The 26216-nt window shown below is 40.9% G+C and overlaps 1 protein-coding gene across 1 annotated transcript in view; it reads right to left on the reverse strand.

Moving 5' to 3' along the window:
* BCNT (Bcnt protein) overlaps nucleotides 1-26216 on the reverse strand; it is a 98441-nt gene that overhangs the window by 52854 nt on the left and 19371 nt on the right.

The following is a 26216-nucleotide window of genomic DNA, read 5'->3' on the forward strand; positions in this document are numbered from 1 at the left end:
TTCTTTAAAAATGTATGTCAATTGTTCCCTTTTAATCCCACTAAACCCTGGCCCATCTCCTGCATTATTTTGGTAAAGGTTTTAGAGTACGTTTTGAGTAGACTGGCAACAAGATGGAAACCAAGTTACTTATCTGCAGCTACAATATGCTCTGGATTATTTGGCCTTCAACACATCACAGATTCCACCATGGTGACTGGCTAGTTGTTTTCCTACAGCACCTTAAACGTTCAACGTATTAGTAGGTGGAATTACTCAAAGCCCATAAAGAGTTTTCAGAAAGTAATTATATATATATGATAGCCGAAGCTGAATGGCAAAGTTAAACATATATTTGTGGTGGGAGAGTAATGAGAGAATCTGTTTTTAAAATCAAATAACGCAGTAATGGTGGAGTACTTTTTATAGATTAATCCTCCCACAATCAGATAACAATGATAAACTCTGGATAAAACTGGAAAAACAAGTATTTAAAGGCACTAAAGAGCAACCGAAACCATGTAGAAAACTGGAATGGAGTCAATCACCAGAAAAAGGGACCCAGCTGAGAGAGCCCAGTTACATACAGAGCTTTGCCTGCAGGCAAGTGCCAGTCCCTGTGACATGGAGTGGCTACAACTCAAGCTGAAAACTGCATTTTCATGGCAGATCTACCCAAGTCAAAAGGCTGTGATAATACTTTACCTACTTCCAAGAGGGCTTCCCTGGTAGCTCAGCTGGTAAAGAAGCTGCCTGCAATGCAGGAGACCTTAGTTTGATTCCTGGGTAGGGAAGTTCCCCTGGAGAAGGGATAGGCTACCCACTCAGTTTTCTTGGGCTTCCCAGGTGGCTCAGATGGTAGAGAATCCGCCTGTAATGTGGGAGACCTGGATTCGATATCTGGGTTTTGAAGATCCCCTGGAGGAGGGCATGGCAATCCATTCCAGTATTCTTTCCTGGAGAATCCCCATGGACAAAGAAGCCTGGTGAGCTATGGGGTTGCAGAGTTGGACACGACTGCGTGACTAAACACAAACACACACACGCACATGTGCGTGCACACTCTTCCAAAGAAGAAGCCAGCAGTAATATTCATGACAGTATTTTCTTCCCTCTATTATAAATAGAAAGATGTATGTTTTTTATGTCTGTTCACAAATAACTCAATACTGGGCGGGAGGCACACCCGCAAGTTCAAGGCTGGACCCAGGAGTGCTCATCAGTCTTGACAAAGTGTCAACTGACTGCCAAAGGATCCAGATCGGTGGAACTTTCCAGGTCTCTAAGGAAGCAATATACAGTTGCCCACAAAATGGTTCCAGTATCCAATCAAAACTGGAAACTGAAGACTCAGACCAGGTTCAGAGCAACAAGTATCTTCTTCATGAAAGAGTCAACAGAAAATCTAACAGAAGTACTCTACTTGCGCCTCAGTCCAGGGTTTACAGTTTGGAAATCATTCTACTTCTTAAACTGCTTGCAAAGTTCATCCAACTTTTCCTTCCAGGTTTTCTTTCACAGGGGAGAAAAAAAATCATTGCATTTTAACACAAGAAAGTGCTGACTTTTCTTCCTGCACCTCTATAACCCACAAATTTAAAAGAATACATACACACACACACTGTTCAAAAGCCTGTGTGAATCCTAAATAAGCCAGAGCATGTGTCAGGGAAGGAGAAAATAAAAGTGTCAGCAAGGGAACATTTTAGCTACAAAGTTCTAAAGGCAAACTGATACCTGAAAAAGGAAATTAACTTTATCAACCTTGAGATAAAGTTCATGATCCTGTTGTTTCAAAGGAATTCCCAGGCCCGGAGTCAGATCATAGACTCAATTCCCAGTTCAGGAACCAAAACAATTCTGGCCTGGAGACAGAGCGGTGAGGAGCCACCCGACACACCTCTGCTGGAGCAGCTGCTTCCATCTGTCCACTTCCCTCTAAAAGCTACTCCAAGGGCTGGATTTATTAGTTACATATGCTGATTGAAAAAGACGCACATTTCCCAGGCCACAATCATGGAAATAACATGCTGGCCCATTTCAACACTCACAAACAGATGTTAACCTGACCAAAGTAAATGTAAATAATCTCACCTCACTCACTCTTGCTAACGCCTACAGGTGAGTTGTCTTACAGACTTTCTTGCTACAAAACGACCGGCCATATACTATGCATGCAGGTTTAGTCGCTCAGTCGTGTCCAACTCTCTGTGACCCCATGGACTGTAGCCCGCCAGGCTCCTCTGTCCATGGGATTCTCCAGGCAAGAATACTGGAGTGGGTTGCCATTCTCTTCTCCAGGGGATCGTCCCAACCCAGGATCAAACCCGGGTGTCTTGCATTGGAACCTGGGTCTCTAATTTTACCACTGAGCCACTAAGGAAGCTGGCCATTTACTATAAATTTTAGATTTTAGAACCATTAGGAAAGATGTTTTGCTTAGAGAAAAAGGAAAATAATTAGAAAGAGAAGAGCTTTTCAAACGAACACAGTTAGCATTAAAAAATCCCTTAGGCTCAGGCACAGAATACTGGCTTCTTTTCATTTGTGACCCTCTGTCCAGCCTAAACTTGCTGTGTAACTGATCATGTGTAACAACTGATCATGAACAAAAGAGAGGCAGTTGGAACTCCAGCAGGAAAAATACACTTTATTAAAGGGCCTGCTCCTCCTAAGACTGTTTTGATTAGAGTTATGAAGCCATTTTGTCCTTGACAAGGGAACCTTGACTTCCTCTACACAATTCACCCATTCTGGCTATAATAAGCACTTCTATTTGAGAAGAAAACTGTTTTTTATCAGATTTCTAAATATGAAGAAGCCTCTAAAAACACACTGTTTATCAGAAAACAAAACAGTAAATAAACTAAATGTCTCTATAGGGAAATGGTTTTATAAATTATAGAACATTCAAAATAGAACACTATGCAGCCACTAAGAGAAATAGCAAATAATCTACATGCACAACACGATATGTGTTAGTGCGTATATTTTTTTATTTTTAAGAAAAAATGGCAAAACCAATACAGTATTGTAAAGCAAAATGAAGTAAAAATAAAAATTAAAAAACAAAAAGAAAAAATGACAAATTTCAGGAAAACAGGCTTCATGTAACTAAAACCAACTATTACATGTGAAAAAAAATCTCAAGCACAGATAAGTATATAAAGATTACTAAATGCTTAGGAAAAGGTCTAGAACAGAGCTATTCAATTGAAACATAATGGAAACAACAAATAAGAGTCACATATAATTTAAAACTTTATAGTATCCATATTAAAGAATGTAAAGGTGAAGTGGATTTTAATTATTGTATTTAACCCAATATATTAAAAATGTTACCACTTCAATAATGAAATGGATACAAAAACTGAACTAGTTTGCTTTTTTCTCCTAACTGTTCAAAATTTAGTGTATATTTTATACTTAAAACACATCTCAATTTAGAGTAGCCACATTTTAATGCTCAGCATTAAACGCTAAGCATCAAATATGCTTAACGAGGACTGTACTGAACAGAGGATGTCTAGAAAAAGAAACATAAAATTATTAACTTTCATTTTGTCTCCTATATCTTTCTGCACTGTTTGAACTTTTTAAGCAACAGTTTAAATTGTTTTTACTTTCATGATTCTTAAAAAAGTGACCGTTTAAATATAAAAATAATCAAGACAGATAAAAAAAAACCTAAACACACACCAGAACAATGAGGGAAAGAAGGGAGAAACCATCTCAACCTTAGAACAGGGAAACTTCTAGGAAACAAAAAGCACTAACCATTAAAAAAAAAAAAGATAAATAAACTGAACTTGAACAAAATATAAAATTTCTGCTCATCAGAACATACCATGCAGGGGACACGCACGGGTGCAGTCTCTGGTCGGGGAAGACCCCACACGCTATGGGCAACTAAGCCCGTGCGCCACAGCTACTGAGCCCAAGCACTACTGGAGCCTGCAAGCTCAGGAGCCCGTGCTCTGCAACAAGAGCAGCCGCCACAGTGAGAGACCCACCACCACGATGAGAGAGAAGCCCGCTCGCCACAACCAGAGAAAAAGCCCGCATGAAGCAAAGACTCAGCACAACCAAAAACAAGTAAAAGAACAAACCACACACCACAATGGCCAAGCGGTAGAGAACTCACTGCCAATGAAGAGACACAGGTTCAGTCCCTGGTTGGAGAAGATTACACAAATTGTGGAGCAAATAAGCCCATGTGCCCCAACTACCAAGGCCTTCACGCCCTGGAGCCTATGCTTACAAGAAGAGATGCTGCCAAGAGAAGCCTGAGACCCACACCTAGAGAGCAGCCCCCACTGTCCGCACCCAGAGAGCGGCCCCCACTGTCCGCACCTAGAGAAAGCCCCCATTGTCTGCACCTTGAAAGTGGCCCCCACTGTCCGCACCTGAGAAAGCCCCCACTGTCCGCACCTAGAGAGCAGCCCCCACTGTCCGCACCTAGAGAGCAGCCCCCACTGTCCGCACCTTGAGAGCAGCCTCCACTGTCCGCACCTGAGAAAGCCCCCACTGTCTGCACCTGAGAAAGCCCCCACTGTCTGCACCAGGAGAGCAGCCTCCACTGTCTGCACCTAGAGGAAAGCCCCCACTGTCTGCACCTAGAGAAAGCCCACTCACAGCAACAAAAACCCAGTGCAACCAAAAATAACAAATAAATATAATTGTGAGCTAAAAAACACATAAAAGAAATACTCAGTAATAGCATTTATATCTGACAAAGTGCACATATCCATAAGAATTCCTACAATTCAACAAACTGATGAACAACTGATAAAAAAATGAGACTGGAGGACACATTTCACAAAAGAAGACATACAAATGGCCAATAAGCACATGATAAGATGTCATTATTATTAGTCTTCAGAGCAATGCAAACGAAAACCCACAGCCACCAAAATAAAAAAGACTGTCGAAACCAAACGTGGACCAGAATATGGACCAAGTGGAACTCTCACACATGCAGGCACTCACTTTGGACAACTGTTTGGCAATCTGTTTTTCACATTAAATACACACCTACCCTATGACTTAGCAATCCTACTCCCTGTTATTTATTTACCCAAGAGAAATAAAAATACATGTCTTCAAAAAGATTTGGAAACAACCCAGACGCCCATCAACAGGATGGATAAACTGGCATATTCTCATGGAATATGGAAATAAATGGAAATGAATGAATATGACACAGTAACATGGGTGAGTCTAAAAAACACGCTGAGTAAAAAAAGCCACAAACAAAAGAGTTACACAACATATGACTGATATACACCAAATTTTGGAATAGGAAAACTAACATATCGTAATAAAAATGAGTGGTTGCCTGGGCAGAAGGTGTGAGGGGAGGGGGGAAGAGAACCACCTGAGAGAAGGCATGAGAAAGCTTTCTGGGGAGATGGAGTCACAGCACACAGACCTCATTTCAGGAGGGGCTACATGGACATATACAACTGGTGTAACTCACTGAATTGAACACTAAGGCTCCTACGATAACTATCCTATATTCCGTTAAGAAAGTCAAATTCTGTGGGGAACCAAAAAGCACTCAACAGATGCTGTTTAATACATCTTCTGAATAGATGAAGACTCAGAAAATAACGAAGCTTAGAATATGGGGACTGTCACTAAAATGCTCTCCACCATTCTTGACTTGAGTTCACCTGAAATGTGATGAAAGGATACTAACAACAACTAAAATGATATCCTTATCTCTCTACAATCTTGCCTATTTATATCTCACTCCTTTCTTGCAAATTCTCAATATATAGCTATTAACAAGGCATCTAGCTGAAATAACAAAAAAAGAAAAAAAGGATGGCAAAGAAGAAAAGAAACTAAGTATGAGAGAAGATACAGAAAGATCTTCCTGTGTTCAAGTACCATCTAGTCAATTTAGTTTCAAAGGAGGAAAAACATGAACCCATTAAATTTGCTCTTAACTGAAAGTCAGAGAAATCATTCAAGAAGTCTTTTCCCACTGGCCATCCCCAGTTCATTCAGTTCTTTTTTTTTTTTTCTTGCAGTAAAAACTGTTAGAAAATCCCCAAAGCAACAGAGAGGAAGTCACCCCAAAATGCCTTGGCAATAAATAGGATATCATGCCAAGTGGCAGAACGTGTAGCTCAGGTCCCTGCACGGCTCCTATAGCTACTCCATTTACTGCACACAACGTAGACGGCAGTCACCAGCAAGAGCCTGAACTCTTTAACATTAACAGTGCACATTATACAACAAAATCCTTTTGTTATATATGGACATTTATGCACATTTTAACCCAGGGAAAGTGAAAGTGTTAGTTGCTCAGTTGTGTCCAACTCTTTGTGATCCTTTGGACTGTAGGTCACCAGGCACCTCGGTCCATGGGATTTCCCAGGCAAGAATACTGGAATAGGTTGCCATTTCCTTTTCCAGGGGATTTTCCTGACCCAGGGATCAAACCTGGGTCTCCTGCACTGCAAGCAGATTCTTTCCTGTCTGAGCTGCTGCTGCTGCTGCTGCTAAGTTGCTTCGGTCATGTCCGATTCTGTGTGACTCCATAGATGGCAGCCCATCAGGCTCCCCCGTCCCTGTCTGAGCCACCCAGTACCTACACTGAATGGAGAAAACCACCAAAGAGTTATCCATCAGGAAACTCAAAGTTAAATGCAGGAAAGGCTAAGGGAATACCATGTGCTTCCTGACTAGAAAACAAGGCTTCTAGGTACATATCAGAGCTTTTGTTCACTGTACAAGGATGTGAATTGTGAAATGTCTTGTTATGGAAACAACACTTTTACAACAAGAGGACAAGTCAACCTGTAATAAAGGAAATAGCAGGAGTTGTGAAATAAGTCTTGTGGAATGAGTAAGGAACTTCCCACATGTCTATGCTTGAAATACGACATGATCAAGCTGAAATGAAATGTCATTCTAATTACATAAATAGACATTACAGTTTGTTTCAGGGGTCAATCACTTGCTGAACACAAGCTGTAGAACAAAAAACATTCTGCTTTTAAGATTAAGACTGATAGGAGAATACATATAAGCCAAAAAAAAAATGAAATCTCCTTAGATCTGAGTTTACCTAAGACTTTTTAAAAACGCTGGAGGCTGGAAATCGAAGATCAAGGTAAGACCTCTCTGGTTGGCAAACAAATACCTTCTAGCTGTGTCTTCACATGACTCCTTCTCTGTTAATATTTGCAGAGAGGTCTGGTGTCTCGTCCTCTTCTTACAGGAGACTGATCCTATGGGATGAGCACCCACCCTTATAACCTCATTTAACATTATTTACTTTCTACCTTATCCCAAAATACAGTCACACTGGGGGTTAAAGCTTCAAAATACAAGTTTTTAAGAGGGAGGGAAGAACACAATTCAGTCCATAACAAGGTTTAACAAGGTTTGATAGCAATTCCTATCAAAATCCCAGAGTTTTTCTAGACACTGATAAAATTGTTTTAACACTTATTTGGAAAGGCAAAAGAACTAGAGAGTTTTTTTTTTTTAAATACTTCTGAAATGAAATAATGAAGTGGGAGGAATCAGATGACCAGATTTCAAGATTTATTTTATAGATCAGTAATCAAGATTGTGGGATAGACACATGTCAATGGAACAGAGAACCCAGAAATTGAACTACACAAATAAGCCGAATTAATTTTGGACAAAAGGGCAAAAGTAATTCTAAGACAGCCCTTTCAACAAATGTTGCCACAAAGAGGATGGCACAGGCAAAAAATAAATAAAATGAAACAAAAATTTAAAAAATCATCCTTGACCTAAATCACATGCCTCATGCAAAAAATAACTCAAAACAGTTCATGAAGTTAAATGTAAAACATTAAAAAAAAAAAAAATCAAAGAAAAATCTGTGGGATCTAGGGCTAGGCAAAGCATTCTTAGACTTGACACCCCAAGGAAAATCCATAAAAGGAAAAACTGATAAACTGGACTTCATCAAAATCACAAACATATGCCCTGTGAAAATCTTCTTAAAAGGGTAAGACAGCTATACATTGGAAGAAAGAATCTGCAAATTTAATGTCTGATAAAGGACAAATATCCAGAATTTATAGACAACTCTTAAAACTCAGCAGTAAGAAGTTCAAACAATCCAGTTAGAGAATGGGCAAAAGACAAGAACAGTCATTTCACCAAAGAGGATATATAGATGGCAAAAGAGCACATGAAAAAGTATTTAACATCTTAGGGAAATGTATTTATATGTCATTAGAGAAATATAAATTAAAATCATAATGAAGTATACCACACACCTACTGGAGTGGCTAAAATAAACAATAATGACCGTGCCAAATGTTGATAAGAATGCAGAGAAATTGAATCCCTTACACACTTCTGGTGGAAATGTAAAATGGTGCAGCCCCTTTGGAAAAGTTGGACAGTTTCTTATAAAAGTATACATTCAACTACCATCAGTTCAGTTCAGTTGCTCAGTCGTGTCCGATTCTTTGTGATCCTGTGGACTGCAGCACACCAGGCCTCTCTGTCCATCATCAACTCCCAGAGTTTACTCAAACTCATGTCCATTGAGTTGGTGATGCCATTAAACCATCTCATCCTCTGTCATCCCCTTCTCTTCCTGCCCTCAATCTTTCCCAGAATCAGGGTCTTTTCCAATGAGTCAGTTATTCGCATCAGGTGGCTAAAGGATTGGAGCTTCAGCATCAGTCCTCCCAATGAATATTCAGAACTGATTTCCTTTAGGACCGAATGGTTGGATCTCCTTGCAGTCCAAGGGACTCTCAAGAGTCTTCTCCAACATCACAATTCAAAAGCATCAATTCTTCAGTGCTCAGCTTTCTTTATAGTCCAAGTCTCACATCCATAATGACTACTGGAAAAACCATAGCTTTGACTAGATGGACTTTTGTGGGCAAAGCAATGTCTCTGCTTTTTAATATGCTGTCTAGGTTGGTCACAGCTTTTCTTCCAAGGAGCAAGCATCTTTTAATTTCATGGCTGCACTTACCATCTGCAGTGATTTGGGAGCCCCCCAAAATAAAAGTCTCTCACTGTGTCCATTGTTTCCCTATCTATTTGCCAGGAAGTGATGGGACTGGATGCCATGATCTTCATTTTTTGAATGTTGAGTTTTAAACCAACTTTTTCACTCTCCTACTATATGGTAGTTTCACTCTCAACTACCATATGACTCAGTAATTGACTCGCTCTCAGAGCATTTACCTCTGAGAAATGAAATTTTAATTGTGGTGAGAATAATAATGACCCCTCTCCCTGAAAGATATTCACTCCCTACCCTCCTGGAATCTGATTTAGTTACCTTATGTTCCATGGCAAAAGGGACTCTGCAGATGTGATTAAGGGTATAGTCCTTGAGACAGTGGAGATAATCCTCGATTATCAGTGTGGGCCCAATCTAATCAAAGAAATCCTCACAAGCAGAGAACCTTTCCCAGCTAGGGTAGAGATGAGATGAAAGGAGGAACGGACATTCCTAGCTTGAGAGGGAATCAACCAGCTGCTGCTGGTTTTGAAAACAGAAGCAGGCCATGAGTCAAGGAAAGTGGGTGGTCTCTGGAAGCTGGGAAGGCCCACAGCTGATAGCAAGAAAATGAAGCCCTTAGTAGTCCTACAATCACTAGGAACACAGATCTGCTTTGATTTTAGTATGGTGAAACCATGGTGTTGGGCTTCTAGTCTACAAAATTGTAAGACAATAAATCTGTGCTTTGTAAGTAGCTACATTTATGGTAATTTGTTATAGTAGCAACAGAAAACTTGTTCACACAAAAATAACACACTTATGTGAGTTCCCTGGCAGTTCAGGGGTTAGGACTCAGCACTTGCACTGCTGGAGCCCGGGTTCAATCCCTGGTCAGCGATCTACAAGCCAGCAAGACACGTGGCGTGACAGAAACAAAACAAAACCCCCCACAAATGCACATACTTAACAACCACACAAAATCTGTACATGACTGTGATACTGTAGCACTTTGTCTGTGATACTGTAAGATGTTACAGTAGAGGGATGCTGGGTCAAGGATTCAAGAAAGCTCTTATTTTACAAACTGCATGTGAGTCTACAATCTCTCAAAATAGAAAGTTTAATTAAAAAAAAAAGGTATTGGATCACTCATCAAAATCCAGGAGGATTTAAGAAGCAAGTTCAGAAGCTGGAAACAATGCCCCCAAATCACACCACAGATGTAGACTGGCGCTGCTGTCCGGGGTCCCACACACACCGCAGCGGCCGCCCCTGCATGGGCCCAGGAAGATCTTCCGAGTTCTCTGCCTCTGCCTCACTAGGCCTGGACGGAAAATCCTGGGCAGGTATCTGACTCAAGAAGCCTAGGTTCCTGACTGAAAACTAGCTACAAAGAACACTGGGAAATCAATGGTTCTGAATATTCGGCTCCTTGCCTCCCATGAAGTGTGGCATTTATTAAATGTCTTGCAGATTTCTGAGGGGGTGAGGCACCAGACAGACAAAAAGAAGATCCATAATACCTGGTGGTAAAGATTTTCAAAATAGACATTAAGATGGAGCTGGGGGCGGGGCGGGGAAAGGTAACAAATAAGACTAATATGAGTATGAGGAAAATTCATGGATGCTTTAGAAAATGTAACAAAAAATATTCCCACATATTTTGTTTCTGAAGAGAACAAGGAAAACCAACAAAGGGAGCAATGTAAATAGCTCAAAAGAGAGAAGAAAAACAACAGATATTTAAGATATACAGTATTTTAATGGTGAAAATCAATAGGGTTTGAATAGGAGAAGAATCAATTTTTACCTGATATGAAAGAAAGTCATCAAATGTGTTTTTAAGGGTTACTGGGTATTTCTTCCTATGCTCAGAGTGGTCAGAAGTACTTCCTTTGAGTAACTTCAAATTCACCAATTGTAATGACCAACTTCGTACAGCTGCAGGGAAACATTTTTTTTAAAAGCAATACAGGGTATCTGCCCTTAAAGAGGGGCTTCCCTGGTGGCTCAGATGGTAAAGTTGATCCTTGGGTTGGGAAGATCCCCTGGAGAAGGAAATGGCAACCCACTCTAGTATTCTTTCCTGGAGAATCCCATGGACAGAGGACCCTGATAGGCTACAGTCCATGGGGTTGCAAAGAGTCGGACATGACTGAGTGACTTCTCACAATGAACTTCCAGTTCAGGCAAGATGAATGTTTAATATAACCTAAACATTTTCCAATAAAGACCGAGAAACACAAGATTTAAATATAACAAAAGACCAAACCTTATTTTAAATGCATAGTTAAACCCGCGTGAGAGAAAAGGGAAATGCCCAGCGTGCCAGGATCAAGGAAGGAACTGAGGCCACAGTGGCAGAATATGAGCTGATCTAGTAGCTACGGGAGCTGAATGCGGTGGGGAAGGAGTTTCAATAACTTCCGCCCTGGGTTTTGCTATCCACACGCTAACAGGACTAGTCTCGGACTTGTAAAACGTGGAAACCTAGAACTAAAGTCTCAAATAAAACAGAAATTATGTATCCTCAGGGAGAGGACAGGCTAGGATAAGCTCACCTAACAGCCTACAGAGCAAATAAGAAGCTTCTCTCTGCTTGGACAACAGGGAAAAGGGAGGCGGAAGCATCTCCTGAGAACTGGGGCCCTGGGCCTGTTATCACACGGAGCTGGGATTCATAATTATTCCAGTTATGATAGCTGAGTGTTCTAGAAACTTCAAAGCAAAGAGAAAAAAGGAAACATAAAAAGCCAGGGCACTGAGAGGAGAATTCATTTCACTTTAGAGAAATATAATTTCACTAGGCCATATGAGATCACACCACAGACAAAAGCTTAGTAAAGATGATAAAGAATATTAAACACAAAGGGACATAATCCACTATAAGAGACAACAGATGAGATAAAGACAGCTTTAGAACTCTAAGAACTTCTGATAAAAGAACAATCAGAAACTATAAAGGAAGCACACAGAAAATGATGATAAATATAAAAGAAAACCTCAAAACCATATGATCCTATGAGAAAAAAAACAAGCAGATTTGCAAACAAATCAAATAAAAATTCTAAAAATACAAAGAAAACGTACTTATTGAAATGAAACTCACTGAACAAGTTAAAATGGCTTAGACGTAGCTGAGGAAAAAGTAAAGAACTGGGACACTGGAAACAGCCAGAAGGCAACTCAGAGACACAGTGAGGCGAAAAGTACTAGAGAAGTGAAGCGATGTGGAGGACAGAATGAGAAGACCTGCATACAGGCATTCTAAATGGCGGTGATAAGATGCAAACAGACGATATTCAAAGAGAGAACGCCTGAGAAATTTTCAGAACTTTCAAAAGGCATGAATTTTCAGATTTAAGAGACAAAATTAAATCTCTACCATCCACACAGTATTGAAACTGCAGAAACCCAACGTCAAAGAAAAGATCTTAAGAGTTTTATTCTTTTCAAGGCATAAATAAGGAAGAACAAAATAACTATACTTCATGGTCAAATATCGAAAGGGCCATTAGTGGGATAGGAGTACAGAGAGAGAGGGTCTGTATCAGGACAGTGTGTGAGAGGGAAGAGCTGGGCTTGAAAAATGGGCAGGATTCCCACAGATGGGAAGAGATGAGGGCACCTGGGGTGGGGACAGGGAGTCTGAATAAGCTGACGGGGCAAAGGGAAGGACCCTTCTCTGGCTGTCAAATAGAGTACCTGAAAAAAGTGCGGTTTGCTGGAACTAAAATCCGTTGTTCACTAATATTAGGCTAAAGAATTTGAACTGAATAGTAGGCAAAAAGAATCAAATTTTTGAGCAAGTGATAGGATCTAAACTGAATCATTGCCCCAAATCTCTTATTCCAGCAATGGCATCCAGGGTGGATACAGGAAGAGAGACTGCAGTCTTTTAAGTAAATTTAGGAACCAATTATAATACTCCAAGCTATTCAAAGGCTTTAGAAAATATTTCAATTACAAGACAGATGATGAAGAAAGAAAGACCCAGAAAAGAGGCAATGTCAGTGAAGATGAAATGTAGACAGAAGGCATGAAGAGAGAGAGGGAAAGAATATAAATGGATATTCAGAACATTCTGAAGGTGGAATTAAAAGGACTTAATGGATTGGGCAGGTGGGGGTAGGGGGAGGATAGGAAAAAGAAAGGGAAGAACTGAAGACGGCACCGAGGCTGGGATGACTGATTTAGGAAATAGTGGTGGTATATTCTTTCTCCAGAGACAGACAAGCAGTGTGGCCCAGCAGGCAGGAAGAATGGACTAGAAAGAAGCTTTAGTTTAGAAGCTCTCTCTGAGAAGCTACTTAGCTTCCCGGCTCCATTTCTCCAGTACTGTAAAATGGAAGCATTTAGAGAAAATGAATTAAATGCTGGACCACTGTGGTGTCAAGAGGATTCAGAATAAACTTTAGCAAGCAATGAGAAACATGGGTCTGGAGCTCAGGAGAAAAGCAGTACCGGATGGACAGAGGACCACCAGCACTGAAGAGATGGTCAGAAGAGGCCTCTGAACCCTGCGGATGCGCCACACACGCAGGAGAGGCGGCAGTGGGGAGCTGAGAGGTGTGTCAGTCTTAGCAGGAAGGGGCGTCCTGAGATAGTGTATCGTAAGCAGAGGACACACCACACTGGGAGAAAGGAGATGTGTTCCATTTTCCATTGCCAATCAGCTCCCCCAGGGATTGATAAGTGTATGGAAAACAGAAGCCTTTATGCAAACTTTCCCTACTACATCTGAGAAGCACTGATCCTTCGCTTTCATTTTGGTGCTGACCAAAGTCCTATTTCAAAGGAGCTTTAAAAAATACATATATAACTCTAGTTTCATAAAGACAGATACTTCAAAACCTAAGCTTTTGTGCTGAAATTCTACCAGGCTCATTCTTCTATGATACTGTAAAACACATAGCTGATTGTCCAAGTTAGCCCAATAAGAAAGTTGGCTTCATCACAACAAGACTGAGAAATTGAGGTCCAGACAGGTCCAACGTAAACTTAATTGGACTGACTTTCTGAAATGCTTTAAAAAACTAGGATTTCATTAACCCACAGCATATACAGAAACACAGCTGGGAAGCAGACATGATGCCTGTGGTTAATGCTCTAAAGGAAACTCCCTCAAATCTTTTCTTTGAAACTAGTTACATGAGACAAGAGTTCAAGATCAAGAGTTTTATACATGGGATCCTCTGGACCTTTCTAATTCTCACTTCAAATAAGACATGTCACTCTCTGACTATAGAGAAACTCTTCTCTTTTGGTTCCTACCTCCTACAGTTTACCATCTCAAAAGCAGCTGGGGCTGAATGATCCCAGCTTAAAGCAAAAGCCAATGCAAAGAGTGGATTGCTCTTGCTCATTCTCAAATAGGCAGCTACTGAAATTGCAAGCATTTCAAATTCAAGGGAAGTCTAACTTTCAAAAGGCTGTGACATTTTTTATGGTCATAACTATCCAGAATTACTATTAATACATCTAAAGATTAACATTTATTCAGAATCTCCCATTTTCTTAATGATACAGAAATATTAGCTTAGGTTAGAAATTTTAAATTATTTTGAATGAAATTTATCATAGGTTCCCTTGGATAACAGGGTTTTGGCAAGAATCCAGGGCTAGTAACTGACTACAGTTCAGTGCTGGACCTCACATCAGCCTAATTTTCAATCCCTGACCAAAATAACGAGAACAAAGCTACTCAGCCTCTCCCATAAGAAAAACTCCCTAATCCAAATAAAAATATTTATCAAATATGCATCTTTCTATTTAATCATACTGCTAAGTCACTTCAGTCGTGTATGACTCTGTACAATCCCATAGACAGCAGCCCACCAGGCTCCCCCGTCCCTGGGATTCTCCAGGCAAGAGTACTGGAGTGGGTTGCCATTTCCTTCTCCAATGCATGAAAGTGAAAAGTGAAAGTGAAGTCGCTCAGCCGTGTCCGACCCTCAGCGACCCCATGGACTGTAGCCCTCCAGGCTCCTCCGTCCATGGGATTTTCCAGGCAAGAGTATTGGAGTGGGTTGTCATTGCCTTCTCCGCTATATAATCATAACCTCCCACCAAACAGTAGCAAGATGCCTGTATCAGAACATGATCAGAATGTCAGAATCACTGGCTGCTAAGCTTAGGACAAATGACATTCTTCACTGACATGAAAACATCTGGGAGTAGTGACTTCCACCACTAAGGACATAAAGAGAGAATGCTAACACATAGCATTTTAAAGAATCTATGATATACTACAGTCCCTAAACTGGCTCACAATTGCTCTCAGCATGCATAAAACTCAGATTTTTATCTGAACTCTTAAATGACTGAGAATTAATTAACTTTGATGATTTGATATAACATGGAGACAATCTAGAGGCGATACCAAAATCTTGATTTTCTCCTTCTCTAACATTTGACAAGTGCACCAACATGCAGCACTAGTTTAATTCTTGGGGGGAAAAAAAAAGTGTTTCTGATAAAAGTTTTCAAAGGAGGGGGAATTTTAAGCCACAACACAAACCAGTAGGTTAAGAGGAATCAGTTAACATGATTGTGGAGAAACCTTTGGATACTAGCAAAGTAATGATGTGCAGAAATGCGCCCTCCAACTCACATAACACTGGAGATTTCAAACTGTTGTTGCCTATTTGGCAGTACCTATTAGGATTTAAGATGCGTACATTTGACTCAGCAATTCCACTTATAAGAAATCTGTCTTCCAGAAATAACAGCGTAAGAACATTAAATAAAAAAAGTATGTACAAGGATTACTACAGAACTATTCATAAGTGCAAAATTTGGAAAACTAAAAGTTCACCAATAAGGGAATGGTTGGTTATTCAAATTATAGAATATTCACACAACAGAGTATCATGCAGGCATAAAAAAGTGTAGACGTTTATACCGGACCTGGAAAGATACTCAAAATAAGACTGTTTAAAAATACAAGTTGCAGATTTATGAAGAAAGAGCAAGTCCATTTTTGTTTTAATGTATATATATTATAATATATTAGCATAATACAGGGAAGGATTGGAATATAACTGATAACTGGCTGAAACGATTAGCCTCTGGGACTGGGAATGAAAGAACTCTAGAGAGGAAAAAATAATTTTCCACTTTCTAAGCACAATGGTAAAATTTAAAACAAAACATTCTCTAATAAAAGAAAAATGTAGAAACTATATATAAAACATAAAAATATTCCATACCAAGAGAGCAATCGCATATCATTAGAGGAAAATGTACATTACACACTTATACACCCAGTCTTAGGGATGTTTCCTTCTCCTGGGATCTTGCCAAAGACAAACTATCTTAAAAAGACAATCTTAGAAAGACAAACCATCTTTTCAGGGGAACTCTGCCCTCTAGTGTACACTGAAAGAAGCTAAAGCACAAGAAGCAACTAAAATCAATAAATTCATGTTATAACCAAAATATTTCCACTTCATCCCTATAGCATCACAACTCTCTCCTTAAATGAAGGCCTCTATGTATCTTTTCCAAATCAATTTCCTATTATCGCACCAACTGAACTTCACAAGAGTCGTAACTTCAGCTACCTACCCTTTCTATGCTTCCCTACACTCTAAGAAGCACTCAAAGCGTCTTCCTTCCCTATTTCACACTAAGAGAAATTTGGCACAATCAAGGGTATAGGAATACAGAAAAATAAAAAATTTAAATTTTATAACACATATAGGTATCTGGCTCTTAGACTTGTTGCTGCTTTAACTCAAGGGTAAAGGCAAAAGTTTTTAAAAAGGAGGTTGCTCTGTGGAGTAAAGCAACTCCTTGATAGGACTTTCTAAGATCACTAGAAATTGTTCAGCTCTGGGCAACCTGTAAAACCAAAGGGACATTTCCTAGAGGCACAGTATTTGTTGTAAGCATTCAATCCCATCCTAGTGACTACAAAGGAAAAATGTCCTTACTTTGCAGCTTTTCTATGTTTGGGTTCTCATTTAGATGCATGAATTACTTGATCTAAATGTCAAAAAGTCTCCCCGAAAAGTGAAGGGTGGGGTGAAAGGAATATCATTAATCTCTCCATTCATAATTCTTTCAGTTAGTAGCTTGACCTGGAACAATCTCTTCAAATCAAGAATGTGCATGAGATGAGATCACCTGTAATAAATTCAAAATATTCCAAGTAGTCATGGGGAAATCTTAAAATAATTGTTTAATTTCAATTTCAAATCCACTTACCCTATACCTGCAACAACTGTAGAGTATACCTAAAATAAAATTTAAGAATAAGCTAAAACCAAATGAAGCAGAATATAAGCATCCATTGAAGAACATGTAGGTGAAAGCCTGTACAGGGTTTTCTTGCCCCAACAAAAAGCAGCATTCTGGAGCTGATAAGTAAAGTAACAGCAGTACCAGTGAGGCTGATAGAATCAATCATTTCCTCTTAAAAGCTGTTTCTAGATAGTCTTATTCTGGAAGAAATGGTTGCAAGAAGAAATGACCTTAAAACAAGCCAAACAAGGATATCTCCTACTTGGGTCCCCTGGAAGCTTTCCGCAGTGTAAGATGCAGACCTCAGCAGGAGTCCACTGCTGCTGCTGTTCAGTCGCCAAGCTGTGTCCGACTCTCTGCGGCCCCATGGACTGTGGCACGCCAGACTTCCCTGTCCTTCATGACCTCCTGGAGCTTGCTCAAACTCATGTCCATTGAGTCAGCGATGTCATCCAACCATTTCATCCTCTGTCGCCCCCTTCTCCTCTTGCCCTCAATCTTTTCCAGCATCAATCAGCCTCTTTTCCAATGAGTAGGCTCTTTGCATCAGGTAGTCCTGAAGTATTGGAGCTTCAGCATCAGTCCTTCCAATGAATATTCAGGGTTGATATCCTTTAGGATTGACTGGTTTGATTTCCTTGCTGTCCAAGGGACTCTTAAGAGGCTTCTCCAGTATCACAATTTGAAAGCATCAATTCTTCAGTGCTCAGCCTTCTTTATGGTCCAACTGTCACATCCCATCCATACATGACTACTGGAAAAAGCACAGCCATGACCATGCAGACCTTTGTCGGCAAAGTGGTGTCTTTGCTTTCTAAGCAAAGCTGGAACTCATTTTTAAAATGTGCTAGCTCCTTCAATTTCATGAGATAAGGCTGAGATTAAAATATAATACAGGAAACCCGACTAGTCATGGTTAATGAGGAAAAGGCTTACAAAGGAAACGGGATTAAATAGTCATCTCACTTCCTTCAAAAATAACAAAACACAAAATAGCTTTAAAGGGTCCTTCATCAGTTATAAAGCTGAAGAGATACTTTTAACAAAAAAGGTCAATTGAAAATAAGGAGTGGTTGTAAGGCACAGTGGCTGGAGTTCAGGTTTTGGTCTCACGTAGAACTAGACTGGAATCCAGGCTTCACCATCCATCAACCATGTACTTTTAACAAATTAAGAGCACCTCCCTGAGTTTCAGTTTCCTGATCTATGAAATGGGCACAAAGTTAGCACCTATCTCTTGAAGTGTCCATAGGGAGTAAATGAAATAATAAATGTACATTTAGGACTGTGTCTTAAGTCTGGTAAACTATCAATAAACAGAAACTACTTATTCTTTTAAAGCAGATAAACGTTTAACCTACAATCTGAGAAGGCAGTAAGTCTGATACTTAATCTAGAGAACAAGTTGGTTCCAAAAGGTAACTGACTTGACCATTGAGGGGGAACAGGGGGCTCAAGCATGTGACTACAGGAACCAGGCAGGCAGCAACACCGAGGAGCGTGAACGGGAATGGGCACAACCCGTCGGCTCTGCTCCAGTTCCTTCCCGCTGTCAGCAAAGAGTGGGGGCAGGGGCACAACCTGCTTCTGAAGAAAAGCCAATAATCCAAGGTGTTGTGCCAACTCTCCTGATTTTTAAATACTGGTCAAATAAAACATCCAAGGACAGATCTGATTCATCAACTGTCAGTTTGTGAATGTCTACCCTGGAGGAGTCTCAAACCGGAAAGTGAAGGACCCCAGCTCCCTAAAACAGCATGTCACAAAGGGGACACTACTGGCATTTTGGGAAAGAAAATTCTCTGCATAAACTGTCCTAAGCACTGCAGGATATTCAGTACCCCTGAACCCCACCCACTGAGTACCGATGGTCTCAAGTCACGTGGCACCAAAATCTCTCTCTCACCACACGCTCCTGAACACCCCCTAATGGCAGAACCACATCCACTAGGAGCGACAAATTCACATTCAAGCGTTAATGGCAAAGTCAAGAGCATCTGTTTACAAACAGCAATAAAACAAGGGCAGGGCCAGCCCTGAGTCAGCTGAAGTAAAATCCCAAACTATCATCAAACAGGAAATCTCACTAAGTAGAAAGCTTAGAGCTGGCTCAGGGAACAAACCAAAAGTCTTAACCTCTCTCCTTACGTCCAACATGAACTATGACAAAAGGAAATTGCCTTATCTTTTATCTAGCCATTTCTTTTATAATGTTACTGGACATTACAGCTTTCCACCAGTCTCTTTTTCCTACAGCAGAGCTTATAGAACTACACATGCTTTAAAAGAAATCACGGTCAAAGGAACCTCTTGGTAACACGTGAATTCTCTTATGGCTCCCTGTCCTATCCAAAGCTGTGTCCAACCTACCACGTGACCCAGAAATCTCATGCCCAGGTTCATACACATATCCCTACAAAAACTCGTACATGAATGTGTGTGTGCGCTCAGTCACTCAGTCGTGTCTGACTCTGTGTGACCCCAGGGACTGTAGCCCACCAGGCTCCTCTGTCCATGGGGATTCTCCAGGCAAGACTACTGGAGTGAGTTGCCATGCCCTCTTCCAGGGGATCTTCCCAACCCAGGGACCAAACCCAGGTCTCCTGCACATGAATGTTTAGAGAAGGATTATTTGTAATAGTCAAAAAGAGCAAACAATCCTGTGTCCATCAACTAATGAATGAATAAACAAAAAGAGATACAGTCATATGATGGAATATTATTCAGCCATAAAAAGGAATGAAGTACAGACACAAGAATGGGCCTGAAAAACATTACGCTAGGGACTTCCCTCGTGGTCCAGTGGTTAAGACTCCGAGCTCCCGAAGCAGGGGGCACGGGTTCCATCCCTGGTTAGGGAACTAAGATTCCACAGGCTACAGAGTGCAGCCAAAAAAACCAAAACACATCATGCTAGTTAAAGAAGCCAGACACAAAACAAGAAATGCAGTATGATTCCATTTATATGAAATGTCCAAACAGGCAAATCTAGACAAAGAGATAGATTAGTGGTTTCCTGGCGGTGGGGAAGAGAGAGGTGTATAAAAATGGAGACAGACAGCATTTTGGGGGAAGTGCTGCACAATGCTGAATACACTAAAAACTAAAAATGGCATAACTTAATTGGTAAATAAATACAGTTCAATATAGCTATTTTTAAAAAGAGATAAGGTACATCCAATTTTAAACTATTAAGCTAATACTATTTGTTCTCTTAAAAATGAATATGAAAGATACCACAGGTCATGTCTAGAATGCCCACTTTCTTCAAATGATCTTAACTATAATAATTATATAAAAATTAGAAATGTTAATAAAATATTTATAAATATATAAAGATTATAAGTATATAATTAATTGTATGCTGCTAAGTTGCTTCAGTCGTGTCCGACTCTGTGTGATCCCATAGACAGCAGCCTACCAGGCTCCCTCGAACCTGGGATTCTCCAGGCAAGAACATTGGAGTGGGTTGCCATCTCCTCCAGTGCATGAAAGTGAAAAGTGAAAGTGAAGTCGCTCAGTCGTATCTGACTCAGCGACCCCATGGACTGCAGCCTACCAGGCTCCTCCGCCCATGGGATTTTCCAGGCAAGAGTACTGGAGTGGGTTGCCATTGCCTTCTCCAATTAACTGTATAATTATATAATTATGATTATAATTAATTATAATAATTACTAGTAAGCACTTACTTATGATATTTATTCTTTTGAAACAAGCTGATTCTCTTCTTCTGGGAAGGGTCCTTCTCTGGCATTCAGTAACCTCATCATGTATAACTACTCACAAGCCCACAGGTGTGTGCCACCTGATCAGGCATTTCACAAGAGCATCAAACCTGGAGGTGAAGTCAGATTTTTGAGGTAGCCTGTCTTTTCTTTTGCTACTGATGTAAATATATTTTTTGTGAATAATTCGGAGGTCCTTTCTTCACTGTCAGGCAAAAAACTTGGAATATAATTTTATCTAGCTTTGAGATGGTCCTCTCAATGGAGAAGGCAATGGCAACCCACTCCAGTACTCTTGCCTGGAAAATCCCATGGATGGAGGAGCCTGGTAGGCTACAGTCCATGGGGTCGCGAATAGTCAGACACGACTGAGCGACTTCACTTTCACTTTTCACTTTCATGCACTGGAGAAGGAGATGGCAACCCACTCCAGTGTTCTTGCCTGGAGAATCCCAGGGACGGGGGAGCCTGGTGGGCTGCCGTGTATGGGGTCGCACAGAGTTGGACACGACTGAAGCGACTTAGCAGCAGCAGCAGCAGTAGCCTTGAGATGCTCCTCTCAATGTGACTGTAACACTTTAAAAGTAAAATGGCCTAAAAAAATAAATCAACATACATCAGAAGTCTGACTGATCAATAATGAGATTCAGATCAAAAATTAAAAACTTTTCCAACCCAGTGCTGTGGCTATGTTCGATTTTTATTGCTTGAAGTAAAATGCTCAATGATCTCTATCAAAAGGCTATATATTGAAACTTAAAAGTCAACACGGTTTTATTAACTCATGTCCAAAGAGTTTGGGAGAGATCAACGGCTCAGACAGACCCTGCTGTATGAAGTGAAGGTCCTGGGGATGGATGGCTCAAATACACTCAGCACCAACAGGTCTCCGACCAGCAGCGTGACACTGTGAGGAACCCTCTCTCTCCTATTTTTGGGGCAAACAGTGCTAACCTGATGCCACCCAGGATGATGTCTGAGAGTCAACAATGAAGGCTTTTTTCTCCCTCAACAGATCGAGATGACAACACAAAATTACACAGGAAAATGATGTCTTGAACCCTATGTTTTGCTGGTTTAGATCATTTTCAGTCTATAAAGACGAATCTAAAACAGTAAGCCCTTAATCAAACAAGTTAATGGCTCTGGCTGGGATCATAAACTTGAATGGGACTAATCGTTGCCCACTGTTGGAATCGAGTAAGTAGTAAATGCTGGGTTGAAGACAAGCAGTGAGTGTACCGGCCAGACACCCACAAACACTGACAGAAGCTGGATTCAACTGGTCACCAGGGCTGGAGGGACGTGGAGGGTGAGAAGTGGATCGAGCACTTAGAGTAACAGGACTCGGAGAATCCAGACACGGCAGGGGGAGCGTGGTGCTGCTTCTACCAACTGCAGAGTTAGCTGTCATCTCTGATTCCTGCCTCCAGTGAAAACTGGATGTTTGGTTTACTCTATCCCCAAAGTATAAACTTTAGATTTTTTAAGCCAAAGCAGTGTACTATTTTAAACATGTGGAGGAAATGCATTTTCAGTTACAAATGTTTGCTCCTGTGATTCTAGCAAAGGATGTGGGACAGGATGTTTTACTCTCGTGCTCTGGTTTTCCTGTATTGCTTAAATCTGTTTAGAGAAGAGAAAAATAAACAAACAATGGGTTTCTCCTGGGCAACCTCTATTAACTGAAACAATTCCAACACTGAAAAAAAATTTTACTGCGTTAAATAAATTTCATTTAATAAATCTGGTATCTCCTGTAGACTCTTCTGCAGACTTTCCACACCATGTGTGTGCAGCCTGCAGCACATACTGATGTCTGCGCTGATAGAATGCTGCTAGCCACCTCAGATCAGCTGAATTCCTTTCGACCCTGTCTTTTCCCAAGAACAACGACCACTGCGGACATTTTTTGAGCTAAACCTCAGAAAAATTATCATGTCAACTTTGAAGGTCATCTTCTGGATTTATTGAGAAATTCAAAGTCAATGTATCATTAATGAAATGTGTCCCTGTTTTCATGTACAAACTGTGAGGACTTTTTTACTCAGTCAGACATATCCTTGTAATCTTGTTATGTTTCACTATAGCTTTCAAAGAAGCTCAGGTTCCACTTTACCCCGTCACGAAGGAGTGAGTTCATTAACCTGCTGAGGATACGTCACCGGCTGACCCATCTGGAGGCCCCTGTGTCCGTCTCCACACTGCTCCTTGCCCCAGGTGCTGTCCCGTATGGGTGTATCGACAACAGACTCTCTGCTTGGTCCAATCTTGGTCAGGCTCCTTTGAAACCTCTTCTCCATGAGGTCTCATACTTGGCCCCCCTCCTTGTTGAGCTTGCAGAGCTCAATTTTAGCAAGAATCCTGCTAAATCAGGTTAAACAGAATCGCCCACCCGTGATAGCTGATCACGCTCAGTATCTGAACAGTTTCCTCAGTTGCCACCTTTGGCGTATAAGTCCTTGGCCTGCCTTCAACGAGAACCCTGTTGGGTCAGCGAGCCAGAACCCTCTCACTGCTGCTGTCGCCCTCGGCACTGGCCCATCCACAGACCCTCCTCCCAGCCCTCACCTGCTCCCTGGCCACAAACCCCAGCTCTTTGCTGCATGCAAAATCAAGCCTGAAAACTATAACAAGGCACACACGAGTCAGAATGGTCATCATTACAAAATCGACAAACAACAAATGCTGGAGAAAGTGTGGAGAAAAGGGAACCGCCTTGCACTGTTGGTAGGAATGTAAATTGATACAGCCACTACAGAGAACAGCAGAGCTTTCTGAAAAGACTAAAAACAGACCTACCATGTGACCCAGCAATCCCACCACTGAGCATACACCCAGAGAAAACCATCATTCAGAAAGACACATGCACCCCAAGTGTTCACTGCGGCATTATTTACAATAGCCAGGATGTGGAAAGGACCTGCACGTCCGCCAACAGAGGAATGGATAAAGCAAACGGGGCACATCTATACAATGGGACATTAATCAGGCAGAAAAAGAAAAATGAAGCCGAGTCTCGTGTAGAGATGGCTACGGACCTAGAGACTGCCATACACAATGAAGTTAAGTCAGAAAAACAAATACCGTATATTAACACATATGTGTGAAATCTGAAAAAATGGTATACATGATTTTATTTACAAAGCACAGATAGAGACACAGATGCAGAGAACAAACATAGGGGATACCAAGGGGGTAAAGCGCGGGGAGAGGATGAACTGGGAGAATGGGACTGACCTATACACACTAAGACACTATGTATAAAATAGGTAATAATGAGAACCTGCTCTACAGCACCAGGCACTCTACTCAGTGCTCTGTGGAGACCTAAATAGGCAGTAAACCCAAAAGAGAGGGGATACATGTATACGTATAACTTTGCTATACAGCAGAAATTAACATAACATTGTAAAGCAACTGAACTCCAAAAAAGTTTTTAAAAATAAAAAGTTAAGCCTGATCTTTCTCCCCTACTGTGACAATTGTTAATACCTACTATAATAATCCTGAATAAATCTTCCTTGCATTTTAACAAGTACAGGATAATTTTTTCTTTCATGAGCCTCATTGGCCAATGGAGTCCCCAGCAGAGAAAGGATGGAGGGAGGAATGGGATATTTCGTTATTTATTCCCCTGGATGATCCATCGCTCAAGCAAAGCTCTCAGCTCCTGACAGGAGGTCCTCCTTATCCTCACTGCCACAGGCTGCTCCCTGCCGCGCCCCTCAGGTCGAGGGGTGGTGATGGAACCTCATTATTACTAATCCCAAGGATACTGCACTCTCACTATCTGTGCAGTCTTTCAGTACACTGTGAGTTCTTAAAATCTCCTAGAGGTGTCCCAATTTGAGGATGCCATCTGTTTCCTTCTGGTTCCCACTAAAACAGCAGATTTCTTATCTTTGAAAGGTTAGTAGCTCTTTCTAAGAAAGCAAGCCATGAATACAGAATACAGTGAGATTTTCATGACTGACTCAGTGACTTAAACAAGGTGACCTTGCCAAGATGCCACTTCTGCCTCCTCCGGTTATCTTTAGAACTACGGTAATAGTATTTTCTGAAACATGTTGTTTCCAAGTAGAATCTCAAGAAACACCCAAGGAAGCTAGAAATAAAAATTATGCTACTTGAAACTAACTATGCTAGAAACCTAAAGCAGAAGAAACTCTGACTTTATTTCCATCCAGCATTTAATCCACAGTAACATTCACAGTAACACTTTCAATAAATGCAAGAGGCATTGTTTAATACCACCAGATACAAGCCTGTTGACCCAGAGATAAGCCTGCAGAAGGCTGATTCTATATGCAGTCTAGCACAGTATTAGTTAAATACAGGTTGTAAGAGATTGTGAAATTGATTCAATGGGTTATAACATTCTTTCAAAAGACATATACTATACATAGTTCTCCCACATTGCAGGCAGACGCTTTAACCTCTGAACCACCAGGGAAGCCCTAATAATCACATAATAGACATAAAACAGAAGTCACCATACATATCTGTATTTATGGATAGACTAAGTCATAATGTGGGGCCTCCCTGGCGGCTCAGACGGTAAAGCACCTGCTTGCAATGAGGGAGACCTGGGTTCGATACCTGGGTTGGGAAGATTCCCTGGAGAAGGGAATGTAGAAGAGAACTCCACTCCAGTATTCTGGCCTGGAAAATTCCATGGACAGAGGAGCCTGGCAGGCTACAGTCCATGGGGTTGCAAAGAGTTGGACACGACTAAACGACTTTCATTTCACCTAAGTCATAATGTAAGATGTCTTTCTTATTGTGAGTGGCAGTCAAAAAAGTCTGAAAGCCACTGGTCTGCAGAGAACCCCTCTCAGACAATATAATAACTAGAAAGCCAAAAGCATGCAGTTTCAGCTTAGAGCCTCCTATTTTTATCTCAGCCCTCGTAAAAAAAAAACACACACACACAAAATAAAACTTTACCGTTTTAGGGGGAAAGGACGAAGCAAAAACTGAAAGGTCAGCAAATCAACTACAGGTGACTTGTTCCACCCTAAACACCTCAAGAAGAGAGAGCTCCGCTCAGGACTCAGAGGCGATCAGCGCTGCGATGGAAGTGAGTGGCCCATGTTCACCACTCTCGAGGCGAATGCCCTGACTCCTCCTACTTAACTGTCACCTTTACTTCTTACACGTAGATTAAGAAGAAAGAAATTTTTCCTTCTTCCACGGAAAGAATTCGAGCCTTCAGCTCAAAATAACTCATGTACTATGGAAAGTATGAAGGGAGAAAAACTGTTAAGTTCTTGACAATGTGCTAATAAAATTATTTG

The sequence above is a fragment of the Capra hircus genome, chromosome 18, assembly GCF_001704415.2.
Source record: "Capra hircus breed San Clemente chromosome 18, ASM170441v1, whole genome shotgun sequence".
NCBI lineage: Eukaryota > Metazoa > Chordata > Mammalia > Artiodactyla > Bovidae > Capra > Capra hircus.